Below are 12,069 nucleotides of genomic sequence, written 5' to 3'. Positions count from 1 at the left end.
TATAATCCCACAACTCTAAGGTCTACAAAGCTCTGAAAAGCAAAGGCTTTCATTTTTTTTGTTTTGTTTTGTTTATAAATCTGTAGCAAGCTTCCTTGATGGTAAAATCTGCCTGAACTGGCATGAAACTATCATCTTTATAGTCTCTGCCTCATTTAGAATGAATATTTACACATGGTGTTGCAAGAAATAATATGTTTAATTATAAGGTATCCCCTGCTGAAGTGTGCATGTGTGTGTATTTATCTGAAATAGTCTAAATCTCAAAACACATAACCCCAAGGATTGTCAATAAGGAATTGTAGAAACATAATGTAAAAAATTATAAAAATTTCTTCTTAATTATAAATGAAAAGTTTTATTCCATCTTTATGTTCATGAATTCCCATTTCTTTCACTTACTATATTGGAACTTGCTTACTAGCCTAAGAAAAGTTACTTAGTTGTCATGGAACCGGTTCCTGATTGTGAGTTTGGAGGTCTGAAAGGAATCAATTTCTCTGAGCTTCAGTGTCCCCATCTATGATATGGGGATGAAACTCTCAGTCCTGAATTTCCTCCAGGTGTGTTTGAGACTCAAATACATTCTCACATACTTAGCCTATTCAGTGATATTTATGAAACCACCCACAACTTTGGCTTACAACAATCATTCCTTATCTCTCGTGGCACTCAGAACTCACTGGCCTCAACTGAGCAGTCCTCCTTTGGGGTTTCAGGCAATGGCTACCTGAAGCGTATGAGACTGGAGACATCCGATGTCCCACCTGCATCCGACAGGTACACTGGCTTCTTTACTCATGCCTGTCTCCTTAGCCAGGTAGTAGGAACATCTGGGCACTGCTGGATTGGTCTTTTCTTTCTTCAGGTCTCTTACCATTGTAAAAATATCAGACATGATTAATAGAACCAAGTTATCTGACTGCTTGGTGTCCTTTCCAAAAAAAAGAAAATCTTTCTGATTAAAAACACACGCGCACACACACCATATTAGTTCATCTAGGCCCATTAGTTCATCAATATCAGTTTGTGAATCTTGTCCTGTCAGTCTTCAGCCATACTGGATAAGTGCTGACCTGACAAATTTATGACTATATCTTTGCATACACTTAAAAGTATGGGAGTATTCCTTCTTAGATTGCAAGGTGGTTAAAATATTCCAGAATAAATGCTTCTGGTCCTTTGATTAATAAATGTCTTTAGTACTACAAAAAGACTTTAAAAGATTCTTTCCCAATTTGGAAAAAGAGCAAGACTGAGAGAAGGATTTCATGCCAACGGGCAACTAGCAGTTGTGTATGGTAATTAACGTTAAGTGGTTTGTATTGGTGGATCAAAGGAACACCCTAAGCACAGCAGATAAGATCCTAGTCCCAGGCTGAAACTGGAGTGGGAAGAAACAGCCCAGCAAATCCAGATCTAAAGAATTAGAGAAAAAGACTTAACAGCAAAGGACAGGGAGTGCAGAAATCCCTAGGGCTTTTGGCTAATGTAGGTTTACCTTCCAGGGGGCGAATACTTCCTTTGTTCTCAGAGTTTTAAAATATGCTTGTGCGAACAAATTTGCATGAGTTACCTACCTTAAATAGGACTTCAGCAAGACCTAGAAGCAAATTTAACAATAATAATAATAGTAGTACTTTGTTTTACCAGCTGCCTGCTATGTTCTAGATACCTAAATACATGTCATCTTCACACCATTTCTATATGGCAGGTCTGATGATCATCCTCATGTATTCTGCCTAATTCCTAATGTATTAGAAACCTCCCCAAAGTTGAGCAGCTTACAAAAATCATTTCTTGTCTCATAATTCTGTGAGTTGACTGGGCTCAGCGGAGCAGTTCTTCTTGGGGGTTTCAGGCAGTGGCTATAGGAAGTGGCTGGGGTTGAGGACATCTGATGACCAAATGTACCTGAGAAGTCGGCTGGCTTCTTGACTTCTTCGCTGCGCTAGTGGGAGCATCCAGGGACTGGCGTGGTATCTTTTCTCTCTAGGTCTTCTTCACAGGCCAGTGTGGGCTTCCTCAAAGCAGGGCAACCCCAGGGTAGTTATATTCCTTACACGGCAGCTTCTTTGCCCAGTTGAAATGTTCTAACAGAACTAGGTAGAAGCTTCTTTTGATCTGGACTCAGAAGTCATACTGCGTCAATCTCCATCAATTCTATTGGTCAAAAGTGAATTATAGGACCGGTCCCCAAAGGAAGGTCTAAAAGGCATGGCTCGTACTTGCTTTGGAGACTAGCACATAAATTAATGAATGAATGGATCTAGTTCTCTATGATTCCACTATTCTATGCTTTATATACCAAATAAAATTATCTGTAGAAAATGAGTTAAATGTAGAAAGTGTGTTAAATTTATCAATGCACTGTACAATAAAGGCACAAATATCTGGTCACCATCCTCCAAAACCTCTAGAAGGCTGAAATTTAGAGTGAAAACAACACTGGGCTTGGACTTAGAAGCTCAGAGTTTGACTCCTCACTATGCAATTCTGGACAACTCCTTTAACCTCTTTGAGACTCAATTTCGTCAAAAGTAAAGTGGAGATAACAATGTCTTCCTACAGAATTGATGAAAAATAAACTAAAACAGGGTATGGTAAGCTTAATAATTTTAGTGATAGAGTATCATATAAAAGGTGGGCCTGTAGTTGTGAAGAAATCATGGACGCATGGAAGATTATATAACCATGTAAAAGAAGACAGCACCTCTTCCTGAGATGTGTACAAATTCAGGTGTTTGTCAAGAATAAACTAGAAGTGATTCCTGCAGTCAGTGAGACATTGTACCAAGTGCCCTGCAAAGCTCCTTCCATCCTGTTCTCTCTGACACTGTGTTTTCCTGGGAGATTCAAATAGTCCTTAAGAGTTAAATTTCCTTTCCTTCATACGATGGCAAACCACCATTTTGTCAGAGACTGAAGAGGATACTAGAGAACCCGAGTGAAATGCTAAAATTTACTCCTTGATTTGCTTTTCTTTTTTCCCAACCTCAACTTTGAAATGTTTAATGGGGAAAGAGAGGTGGAGAATGAAACACTGTGAAAGTGCAGGGGGGCTATGGCTGAACCCTAATTGGAGCTTCAGTTTGACTACGTCTGACGAACTGGGATCAGAGTCCAGTAGCACAATCCTGCAGACAGAGATGGGCGAGGATGGAGAACAGCCCAAATCAAGTCCTGAGCTGTCCTAATTGGCCTGGTCTGAACCCTGAGGAGAGGACACCGCAGCTACAGGTGGAAATTCAGGAACTCAAACTCCTCTGGGGAGTAGGCAGTGTGGCTCTCAGGACTGAGTGGTAAAGGATTTGATCACTTTCTCTTTCCTTTCCAGAATTCTTTGTGGTTGTCACAGAGAAGCCTATCGAGGTACCGAGGGTGTTACATAGGAAGGGGCTGTGAACCTTTGGATTCTAAATAGTCAACACCACCTTGTTTCCATGGAGGTGGGTAAATTCAGGATACAAAACAGCTAATTCTTAATATAGATTTAAACTATGTATAGCAATGTGTCCAGACCTCTCCCCAAGGATTCATTTCATATCCTTGCCTTGGACTCATTTTAAATAAAGCAACATGAAACAGACTTAATTTTCTTAGTTTTTTAAATGTCTAGATTAGTGGAGTTTATTATATTTGCAAAGTTATAATAATGGTCACTAACTGTCTAACATTGCTATCATATCAAATGAAACCCGTTAGCAGTCACTTTCCACCCCTTACCCCTGATCCATAACAACTACTAATAATGTTTCTGTCTCTATGGATTTGCATAATCTGGACATTGCATTTAAGTGGAATCATGCAGATCTTTTTCATCTTCTTGTACTTAGTGTAATGTTTTCAAGATTCACCTATATTGTAGCCTGTGTCAGTACTTGAGTCTTTTTGTTAACAAATAATAGTCTATATGTGATGTACACCACATTTTGTTCATCCATTCATCAGTTGACAGACATTTGAATTGCTTCCACTTTTGGGCTATTAGGAATATTACTTCCATGAATATTTGTGTAGCAACCTCTGTGTGGATATATGTTTTCAATTCTCTTAAACATATACCCAGGAATGAAATTTCTAGGTTTATATGGTAACCTTATGATAAATGGCCAAACTGTTTCAAATTAAACATTTTAATCAATCATTTTTATTTTTGTCTTAATAAACCTACAGATATTAATCAATGCTTCTGATCAGCAGGAGATAACCCACACTAAGCATATTGAATTCTTACCTTTTAGTTAAAAGCAGGATAAAATCTTAAAGGCAATGAGTGAATAAAAGCAAATTATGTATGGGGGGAACCAATTTGGATCTCAACTGATTTCTTAACCCAGACCCTAAAGCTAGGAAGTCATGGAACAATATATTTCAAGTTGTGAAAGAAAATTGATGCCAACCAAAAATTTTATATTCAGCAAAATTAAGTTTCAGATTGGAAGATGAAATAAAAACATTCCATGATAAACAAAAGTTAGAAGAATTCACAATTAGCAAACTTGCACTACAGAACATTCTCAACAAAATATTCCATGAGAATGAAGTGAGAAAAAAAGTGAAAACCAGAAAAGGGAGGAACTACTCTAAAAGAATAGTCAAAGGAGAAACTAAATCAAATTAAAAGTCAGAAAAAAAAAGATCAGGAATACAACTCATATCTCAGTAATAACCTGGAATATTAATGGCCTAAACTAAACCTAACCCTAACCTCAAACTATACTACAGAACTGTAGTAATAAAAACAGCATGGTATTGGTGTCAAAACAGACATGTAGACGAATGGTACAGAATAGAGGACACAGAGACAAACCCACATACATACAGGTATCTCATACTAGACAAAGCTGCCATAAACATTTAGTGGAGAAAAGATAGCCTCTTCAACAAATGGTGCTGGGAAAAATGGAAAATCACATATAACAAAATGAAATTAAACCTTTTTCTCTTACCCTGCACAAAACTCAACTCACAGTGGATCAAAGACTTAGGCACTAGAACTAAGACCCTATGACTACTGAAATAAAAAGTAGGCCCACATCTTCACCATGTCAGCCTAGGATCTGACCCCTAAAGTGCAAGAAGTTAAATCAAGAATAAATAAATGAGATGGACCCAAACTAAAAAGCTTCTTCTCAGCAAAAGAAACAATCAATAATGTGAAGAGAGCCTACAGATTGGGAGAAAATCTTTACCACATGCATCTCAGACAAAACCCTGATCTCTCGGATATGTAAAGAACACAAAATGCTTAACACCAAAAAACAAATAACCCAATCAAAAAAATGGGCTAAGGAACTAACAGGCACTTCACAGAAGAAGATATACAACCAATCAACAAATATATGAAAAAATGTTTAATATCTCTAGTAATTAGAGAAATGCAAATCAAAACAAAGATTTCATCTCACTCCAATAAGAATGGCAATTATCAAGAATACAAGTGACAATAAATGTTGGTGAGGATGTGGGGGAAAAAGGTACACTCATACATTGTTGGTTGGAATGCAAAATGGTGCAACCATTATGGAAAGCAGTGTGGAGATTTCTCAGAAAACTTGGAATGGAACCACCATTTGACCCAGTTATCCCACTCCTCGGTTTATACCCAAAGGACTTAAAATCAACATACTACAGTGACACAGCCACATCAATGTTTATAGCAGCTCAATTCACAATAGCTAAATTATGGAACCAGTCTAGATGCTATTCAACAAATGACTGGATAAAGAAAATGTGTTTGACATATATATATATATATATATATATATATATATATATATATATACACACACACACACACATATATACATACATATGCACATACACACACACACACACATATATATATATATATATATATATATATATACACAATGGAATATTACTCAACTTTAAAGAAGAATGAAATTATGGGTATTTATTGATAAATGGATGGAGTTAGAGAATATCATGCTAAGTGAAAGAAGCCAAACCCAAAAAACCAATGGCCAAATGTTTTCTCTGATTTGTGGATGCTAATTTATAATAAAGGAGAGGGGACAAGGGAAGAACAGAGTAACTTTATATTAGGTAGAGGAGAGTGAAGGGAAGGAAAGGGGTATGGGGGAAGGAATGAAAGTAGAGTGAAACAGACATTATTACTTCACATGCATATATGACTGCATGACTGGTATGATCCTGCAATGTGTATAATAAGAAAAATGAGAGATTATACTCCATTTATGTATGATCTATCAAAATGTATAAATGTACAACTATATTATAGTCATGTACAACTGTCTTAGAACAAATTTAAAATTTTTAAAAATAACAGTATGATAAGCCACAGAGGAGGAAGAAGGGCAGGGGGCAGCAGGCGGCCCATGACGCATCCTCACTGTATCCACTTCACTCCCTTTTGGAATGTGACTTTTCATTTTCTTAAGCTTAAAAAGACATACTGCAGTGTATCAGTCAGACTTGAGTGGGGAGAACATTCTAGAAGAACAGGGAAGATTTAGTTCAGGGAGGAGTGACTGTAAAAAGTTTAAGGCTGAGAAACTTAACCAGCAAAGGAAAGCAACTGAGTAGTAGCTGCAGTCCCTGGGATGTGAGTAGGTTTGCATCCTAAACCATCTTAACTGACAAAGCTCTTGCCCCCTAAGGATAAACACCCTCTACTGAGCCTAAGGTGCCCCTGAAGGCCAGGATAGATCACATCGATCATGCTAAAAATAGCAGTGCTCTGTTTAGCTCTGTTAGGTGGAATCATGGGATGCTCCCCTCCCACCTGTTCATGTCATGAATTCCTGTCTACCCTCCTCAGAGTGCACTTCCACCCTGTACACTCACGTCTAGGTTTCTTCACTTGGTGTTTAACCATGATTAGGTAGAAGGAGTAATGAATAAAAGCTCTAACTAATGAGAATGGACTAAAAAGTCTGACAATGTTGGGGTCACTTCTCAGCCATGCCACTTGCTGACTGCGTTTTCATGAACAGGTTATAACTTAACCTTTCTAAACCTCACTTACATGCAAAGTAGCAATAAGAAGCTCTACCTCAGTTTTTAGGGAAGAAAGTACCTGCACAGGATCTACTACATAGTAAGTGCTCAAAAAGTAACTAATGCAAATAGGCAAGTTGCAAGAGGAAACATCCCCAAACTCTAGCCAGGTAGGGTTTTATCTCATATTCCAAAACATGCAGAAAAGAAAAGAAGGAACAAACCAATTCCATTTATCAGAAATTGGCAGGAAGGCATCCTGAAACCAATTTCACTACTTTATGTTTACCTTTTATGTTCCTACCACCTCACCAAATCCATTCCCTTTTTTTGCCTGGAGGTGAGCTTTTAGAGTGCAATTCATATGTCAGTATATTGACCAAATGTGACTTCACATTGTTAAATAAAACTAATGCGTATTGCAATAAATAGGTTCAAATGTGTTCCCCCCCAAAGGACACTTGCAAGTCTTAAATCTTGATTTTTATGGATGTGACTTCATTTGGAAAGAGGGACTTTGCAGATGTAATGAAGTGAAGATGAGGTCCTGCTGGATTAGGGTGAACGCTAATGCAATAACTGACTGATGTTTCTATGAGGAAAACAAGAGGGAGATTCAAACCCGGAGATTCAAGAGGGAAGAAGGCCATTGATGATGGAAACATATTGGAGTGATGTGGCTACAAAACAGAAAAGCCAATGATCTCTGGCAACCACAGGAAGTTGGAAGAGGCAAGAACAGATTTCTCAAAGAGAACGAGGCCCAACTGAAACTTTGATTTCAACTTCCAGTCATCAGAACTCTGAGAGAATAAATGTGTTGTTGTAAACCACCCAATTTGTGGCAATTGGTTACAGCAACCCTTGAAGAACAGTACACATACAAATGACTTCTTTTAAAAAAATGTTTTTTTCAGTCTTCCTAGCCTTTGCTGGAAAAATCTTTATTTTCAGAACAAAAAATTTCAGGCAACGGAACATGTTCAACAGTATGAAAATTTGTAGTCATAGCAGTAAAAAGTGGGGGAAAGAGGACAAGAAAGAGAAGGCAGCAGAGGAGATGAGGGCCAAAGGGGACACATGATGGCAACTGTGGGCATCAGAGGGGGAGCAGCTGGCAGGGTTGGCCAGAACCAGCTTCCAGGGGAGAGGAACAAGATGGGGCTGGCATTCACAGCTGCCGCAGAGGACAGGTGCTGAAGTCAGCCTACTTAGGACAATTGCTAAGGTCGTACAAGGTCAAGTCAGAAACCAGGGCTGGAAGTGCCCATGTCAGTTCTTGATGGGCATTTGGTCCTTCCTTCCTTCCACCCCACATCCCAGGGGCTCCAGGTTTGCTTTCACATGCAAAGGGTCAGTTTGACAAGTAGATAGAATTTCTGCCTCAGTCATTCCCGGAAAGTTGTGTTTCATGTAAGTGTACATATCAGTCCCCAAGCAACCTTCAATCGGGCACTAACGCACCACCCTATTTGTGTAGGACCCATGGGGCCTTGGGTCAATTCCTTCTCCCCACCTTCTGTATCCTAAGGTTGGACCCCAAACCCCCGTAAATTGGCAGGACTCACCAGGTTCAGGGAAGGCAAGTGGAGCAGCATTGAAGTGGTGCTAGGCACTCACAGCGGAGCACAGAGAACTGGTTCTGTCCCAAACAACTGGGTCTCCCTCCCCCTATTTCAGATGACGAACAGAAAACTATGGACCACATGCAGTTTTAAAATTTTAACCTTTACATAGCTATTTTTGAATGACTCCAGGCCAAGAGCTGATGATAAACTGTTATTCAGGAATCATCTGTGAGGCCCCTCTCTGTGCAAGACACTGAACTAAGCCTGTGGGAATTTTCACAGAGATTACAACCACTAAAAGTTCAGCACTGGGTGTTGATGAGGGAGCTAAGCAGACATTCAGACACAGGAATGGAGTAAGGGGCAGAAGAAGGGCCAGTGGGAAGGTGGGTGGGGGAAGGATCAGTCATACAGATTGTGCCAGTCTCTGGAAATACAAAGAAGAAGCAATAAGAATAAGGGATCTCCTTCAGGAAGACCACAGTCAAAATAGGTTCAACACCCCAGTACCACAATCAGTCAATCAATCAGTCAATAAAATGTTCAACATATGTAGTTTCCAGAAACTTCTCTCCTCCCCTTTTTTCTACCCATTCACTTACCCTCAATCACTATGGTGTTTGTTTATTGGTTTGTTTTGTTTTGAGACAGGGTCTCCCTATGTTGTCCAGGTTGGACAGGAATTTGGGGACTCAAGTGATCCTTCTTCCTCAGCCTCCCCCGTAGCTGGGACTACAGGCATGCACCACTTGGGTAGGAAACTATGGCCTATTTTTCCCCCCACAGGCTTTATCACTCTCTAAAACAATCCTGCTATTCCTTAACTAGCTTTCATGTAAAAATGTAAAAGAGAAAATTTCACAACACAATTCTATCATCTCTCCATTCCCCTTCTGACCCCCAATACACACATTTTTTAAGAAGCACAAAAGTATATTTGAGGGCCTCTGCCACGCACACCATGGGATTCCATGACTGATGACAAAGTGATACCAAAGTGTCTCCTCACTGATGGAGATGGTGCTGGAGATAATGGAAGAATCAATTCCTAGAGAAAAGTTTCATTAAGTGGTGCAACTCTGGATCCCAAGAAGAAGGATATGGCTAGTACCAACATATGCTGTGTACACTGTCTTGATGTGAATTTTCAATGGGCAAAACTTTGCTGGTATATGACATGAATCTCAGAGAAATGGATAATTATGAAAAATTTACAAAGAAATAGAATGTAGCATTGCTGGAGCTCCTGAAAAAATTGCTGAGTGCAAAAAGTAGATTCTTCAAGCAAATGTATAAGAAAAAATTGCCAGGAATACGACACTTTGGCAAAAGTGATCAAGCATCATCCAGGCAGGCATGAGACATTAAAAGAATTAGAGGCTCTGGGAAAAGAATTAGAGCTTCTTCCACATTTAAACAAAGTGTTAAAGATAAACTAGTATTGAGACGGAAACAGCTTCATGCTCCTCTTAGTACCATCCATGAGCTTCAACAAACCTTGGAAAATGACAAAAAGTTCTCAGAAGCTCAAGAAACAAGCATGGAAGCAGATCCTAAGCCACAGACAGTGGAATCACCAGGCCCAAGAATATTGAAAGAGCTACGTGATCTTAGTGTGTTTAGAATTTGTTGTGCTCTTGACATATTCAAAGTTTTGTCAGTGAAGTACTTTGCTTTTAAATATTAATGTACATCTCATTTTTATTTCTTCACACAAAGGAAAATAACTTCAGTATATATTTGCTTTTATTGAAATGCATTTTTATTCTTAAAAATACTTTCTACAACTGGATACCCATATGTAGAAAAATAAAATTAGATTCCTATCTTTCACGCTGAACAAAAGTCAAATCAAAATAGATCAAAGACTTAGGAACTTTGAATTCTTGCAACTGCTAGAAGAAAACATAGGATCAGTATTCCATATACGTGCAGACGTTGACTTCCTCAACAAGACCTCTAAAGCTCAAGAAGTAAAACCAAGAATCAATAGGAGGGATGCCATCAAATTTAGGAAACTAAAGAGTGAAGAGAGAGCCTATGAAATGGGAGAAAAATTTTTTGCTAGTTACTCCTCTAACAGGGGATTAATATCCAGAATATATAAAGTACTCAAAACACTCAGTGCCAAAAAGAAACAAATAACCCAATCAATAAATGGGCAAAACAACTAAATGGAAATTTTTCAAAAGAAGAAACACAAATGGTCAACAAATAGATGAAGAAAATGTTCAACATTTCTAACAACCAGGAATATGCAAATCAAAACTACACTAAGATTCCATCTTACTCCAGTCAGAATGGCAAGTAACAAGAACACAAATAGTAATAAATGCTGCTACAGAGATACAGCCACATCAATGTTCATTGCTGCTCAATTCACCATAGCCAGATTGTGGAACCAACCTAGATGCCCTTCAGTTGATGAATGGATAAAGAAACTGTGGCATATTTATACAATGGAATATTACTCCGCAATGAAGAATGATAAAATTATGGCATTTGTAGGCAAATGGTCGAAATTGGAGAATATCATGCTAAGTGAGATAAGCCAATCTCAAAAAACTAAAGGACAAATGATCTCGCTGATAAGCGGATGAGGACATATAATGGGGGGTGGGAGGGGCTAGCATTAGGTTTAGGGTTAGGTTTAGAGTTAGGCTAAGGAGAGCAGTAAGAATGAAGGAAAGAAGGACTGTGTAGAGGGAAAAGAGGGGTGGGAGGGGTGGGAGGGGTGGGAGGGGTGGGGTGGAGGGGAAAAATATAATAAACATCATTACCCTATGTAAACGTAAAAAAAAAAATAAATAAATAAAAAAAAAAATAAAAAAATAAAAAAAAAAAAATGCTGAACAGGATGTGGCGCACTCATACATTGTTGGTGGAACTGTAAATTAGTACACACTCTGGAAAGCGGTTTAGATATTCCTCAAAAACTAGAAATAGAACCATCATGAGCTAGCTATCTCACTCCTTGGTATTTATCAAAAAGATCTAAAATCAACATACTATAGCAATATAGCCTCTTCAATGTTTATAGCAGCCTAATTCACAAGAGCCAAATTACGGAATCAACTCAGATGCCTGTCAATAGATGAACGAACCAAGAAAATGCAGGATGTACATAAACACAATGGAGTTTTACTCAGACATAAAGAAGAATGAAGAGTATTTGCTAGTAAATGGATGGAAATGGAGAACAACATCATGCTAAGTGAAGTAAGCCAGACTCAAAAAGTCAAGGTTCAAATAATTTCTCTCATATGTGGAAACTAGAGCAAAGTAAGAAAAGAAGGCAAATGGGGAGGAGATCAGATATCATAAAGATAAAGGGAAGATCAGTGAACTAGAATGAACTAAGAACTGGAATGAACTAAGAAGGAGAATGAGAGGGAAGGAGGGAGGAAGGGAAAGGGGAAGAAATATGGACCGAATTTAACAAAATCATGTTATGTGCATACTGCTGGGTCCCTCTCTCTTCCTAACCACCAAATTAATAACTAAGGTCAAATCA

The 12,069-nt window shown here is 38.6% G+C and overlaps 1 pseudogene; it reads left to right on the top strand.

The window, feature by feature from the left end:
• The first annotated feature begins 9,526 nt into the window (after nucleotides 1–9,526).
• On the top strand, nucleotides 9,527–10,242 carry LOC124993596 (THO complex subunit 7 homolog; annotated as a pseudogene).
• Nucleotides 10,243–12,069: the final 1,827 nt, after the last annotated feature.

The sequence above is a fragment of the Sciurus carolinensis genome, chromosome 9 (assembly GCF_902686445.1).
Source record: "Sciurus carolinensis chromosome 9, mSciCar1.2, whole genome shotgun sequence".
NCBI classification, from domain to species: domain Eukaryota; kingdom Metazoa; phylum Chordata; class Mammalia; order Rodentia; family Sciuridae; genus Sciurus; species Sciurus carolinensis.
The sequence above is the reverse complement of the archived record's forward strand: the minus strand, read 5'-3'. Positions and strand labels throughout refer to the sequence as shown.